At 50.2% G+C, this 3,821-nt stretch overlaps 1 pseudogene; it reads left to right on the top strand.

Moving 5' to 3' along the window:
- Nucleotides 1–3,087: 3,087 nt before the first annotated feature.
- Nucleotides 3,088–3,821, top strand: part of LOC103197812 — a 20,096-nt pseudogene continuing 19,362 nt past the window's right edge.

The following is a 3,821-nucleotide window of genomic DNA, read 5'->3' on the forward strand; positions in this document are numbered from 1 at the left end:
AGGATCACTCAGGATCACTGCCAGACCGCAGCTCTGTCTGTCTCCTTTTTTGGTATTTTCATGTAAATTCTTCTGCTAGTTGGGGTTTAGTCCACTTCTGTATCCTTCCCTTCAAGGCTCAGGGGTCCAGGATTATCTTCTGTGTCTGTGTTAATTGGTTTCCCTTTTCTTTGTTGAAGAAGGTCTGTGCACTCTTTCTGCCTAGTCCACCATCTTACCGGAACTCTCCAGCTGCTCTTTGCAATCTTGTTTCAGTCCTTTAGCTTGTCATTCTTTCATTTTCTTTAGCTACTCTCCATTCAAGGTCAAGTTTCAGAGTCTCTTCTCACATCCATTTTGGTCTTTTCTTCCTTTCCTGTCCTTTTAATGACCTTCTGCTTTCTTCATGGATGATGTTCTTAATGTCATCCCACAATTCTTCAGGTTTTCAGTCACTGCTGTTCAATGCGCCAAACCTATTCTTTAGATGGTCTCTAAATTCAGGAGGGATATAACCAAGTCATATTTTGGCTCTCAGGGACTTGATTTAATTGTTTCAGCTTGAACTTGAACTTGCATATGAAAAGTTGATGGTCTGTTCCACAGTCAGCTCCTGGCCTTGTTTTGGCTGAAGATACAGAGCTTTTCCATCACATCTTGCCACAGATGTAGTCATTCTGATTCCTGTTTGCTCCATCTGGTGAAGTCTACATGTACAGCCACCATTTATGTTATTGAAAACAAGGTATTTGCAATGAATAAGTAATTGGTAGTGCAAACTTCTACCATGTGATCTCCAGTGTCATTTCTATCACCAAGGCCATATTTCCTATCTACCAGTGATTCTTCTTTGTTTCCAACTTTTGCATCCCACCACCAGTGATAATCAACACATTTTGATTGCCTGTTTGGTCAATTTCAGAGTGCAGAAGTTGGTAAATATCTTCAATTTCCTCATCTTTGGCTTTGGTGGGTGGTGCGTAAATTTGAATAATAGTAGTATCAACTGGTCTTCCTTGTAGGCAAATGGATATTACCCTGTCACTGACAGCATTGTACTTCAGGATAGATCTTGAAACATTCTTTGTGATGATGAATGCCCCGCCTTACCTCTTCAATTTGTCATTCCAATCATATTACATCATATGTTTGTTGCATTCAAAATGGCCAAAACAAGTCCATTTTAGCTCACTAATGCCTAGCATATCTATCTTTATGGGTTCCATTTCATTTTTAACAACTTGTATTTTCCCTAGATTCATACTTCGTACATTCCATGTTCTGATTTTTAATGGATGTGTGCAGCTGTTTATTCTCATTTTGAGTCAGGCCACATCAGCAAATGGAGGTTCCAAAAGCTTTTCTCCGTCCACATCTCTATTCTGAGGAGGCAGCACTTCCCCAGACATGTTTTGAGTGCCTTCTGACCTGAGGGGCTCATCTTCTGGCACTATTTTGGATGCTGTTTCGGGGCTATTCATAAAGTTTTCCAGTAATATGTCAGACAGTGTTTCACTGCTATTCATAAGGTTATCACTGGCCAATTCTTTGAGAAGTGGATGGTCCCTTTCTTCTTCTGAGTCTGTCTTAGTCTGGAAGCTCTGTGGAAAGCTGTCCACCATGGGTGACCCTGCTGGTATTTGAAATACTGGTGGCCTAGCCTCCAGCCTCCCAGCAACACACAAAACGTCATACTATGACAAAGTGACAGATGAGTGGTGGTCACTCTCAATAGGGCACAATTTCTCAGTATTGCTGGGTCAGAAATAATCATTGAACATGTTGAACGCCAATGACACATGGGCACACAGTCCAGAGGGCCTGGAGCTTTTCAGAGGGCCCCTGAGAAAACATCCTCCCTGGGCGGTGAGAAGGGGGCGGGGACAGAAGGTGGGAGCTTCTGATGGGGAAAGCGCTTCCACACTCTTGGACACTGCAGTGTCTCCAGAGAGCGAGCGAGCCCCACACGCCCTGTGCTGGACAAGGGGGCCTTGGGTGGAGCAGTCCTGAGCAGGCCTGCCTGGCCATCTTGCTCAGGAAGCTATGCCTCCCCACACCCTCACTCTTATGTGGGCCTCAGCCTTGGGGTTCAGTCGGGTTAAATAACTCAGCAATCCCACCCCTTTCATTGTTGAGGAATGATGCAGCCAGAGGCCCCAGCTAGGCTGGTGTGGCACCCCTGCTTGGAGGGGACAGGAGACGGCAGAGGAAGTGCCTGGCAGCCATGGTTCCAGCCTGGAGGGGGCGCTCCTGGCACGGGCTTGTTCCAAGGTTGGTGCCTTTCCTCGGAGGCTGGCGCCCACGGAAGGGGACGGCAGGGGCAGGTTTAGGAGAGGTGGCGGCAGGACGGGGTGAGGCCGGAAGGGGGGCACAGGAGTCTGTTCATTGCTTTGTGGTCTCAAGGCGCCTGTGAGGGCGAGAGGAAGCCACAGCACCCACTGGCTCTCCAGGCCCTTGTCTCCCAAGGGTGCTGTAGTGGGTAACACATTTGCCTGCTAACCAGGTCGGCGGTTCCAACCCACCAGCTGTTCCATGGGAGGAAGATGAGGCAGTCTGCTTCCACAAAGATTTACAGCGTTGGAAACCCAATGGGGGTGGGTCATTAGGAGTCAGATTTGACTGGATAGCAGTGGGCATTTCCACAAACAATCTGAGCAGCTGCTGGTTCAGGGCAGGTGACTGGCAGGAGCGGGAAGCAGCCCCACTCCCCTCAGAGCAGATTCCTTTCTGTGCTCAGCTGCCCCGGTGCCCTAAGCTTCCTGGTGGCTCCGTCAAAAAGAGAAAGTGGCCATCTGACTTGGGGCTGGCTTTGCAGGTGTGAGTGGTATTAGTGTGTGTGTGTGTCAGTGTGAGAGTGAGGGCTGCGTTAATGTCTGTCCGTGTGGGGTGGTGTCACGGGGTGTGCATATGTGTGTGAGCGGTTCTGCATGTGCATGTGGGAGTGGTATGGGACTGTGTGTGGGAGTCTGGGTGTCAGGTCTGCATAGTGTGAGGGGTGGGTGGAAACTGAGGACCTCATCTCCCCTCCCCCCACGCGGGCCCTCTGAGCATAATCTCAACCCCAGGCAAGTGACAGTGGCACACCTGGAGAGTGAAGGCCACTCTAGGATGTGGCAGGTGAGGGCCAGTCCAGGGGATCTGGTTGTAGCCCTTTAGGGTGTGGGGAGACACGAAGCAGAGGAGGAAAGGGAGGTGGCTCTTCCCCCCCCTTAGCAGCCAGATGCCGGCCAGATCCTGCAGAGCCAGAAAGGGGAAGGGGAGAGGGAGGGGGCCTTCAGCTCTTAGGCCTCCAACCCTCACCCTGCAGAGGCCAGACCTGCTGTGGCCACCTGGAGCCTGCCCCAGACTGGCTCCTCCCTCCCAGCCTCAGACAGTGCAGACATTGAACACGCAGGCAGGCAGAGGGCAGAGGGTAAAGGCCAGTCCTTGTCCCTTTATAACATGGGGCGGGTGGGCTGGACAAGCCCTCTGGGTGTGGAGGGCACAGGTCTGGTCCTAGGAACCTGGTTGGGCCTGAGGGTGTCAGGTTGTGGCCATGGCTACTCATGACCTCTGGGAGGTCTGTCAGAGGAGGAAGACATAGAGAGGTGCATGGGAGGTACAGACAACATAAAAACCCTTTTGCATATATAGTACTGCATTGTCAGTGAAGGCAAACATGGCTATATGGGTGGATAGATGGATGGACAGGCTGAACTATTAGGTATGTCTATGCAGGGGGGAGTATGTCTGAGACCATGCATAGGGTTGGCAGACAATGTTTCTACAAGTGTATTTGTATGTTCTGTAAGAATTCCCAGGTGTATAGTAGAGCTGACAAGGGACAAGGTTGTAGTCACTTC

Source organism: Orycteropus afer, unplaced genomic scaffold (assembly GCF_000298275.1).
Source record: "Orycteropus afer afer isolate SDZICR_OR568_19922 unplaced genomic scaffold, OryAfe1.0 scaffold00083, whole genome shotgun sequence".
Lineage (NCBI taxonomy): Eukaryota > Metazoa > Chordata > Mammalia > Tubulidentata > Orycteropodidae > Orycteropus > Orycteropus afer.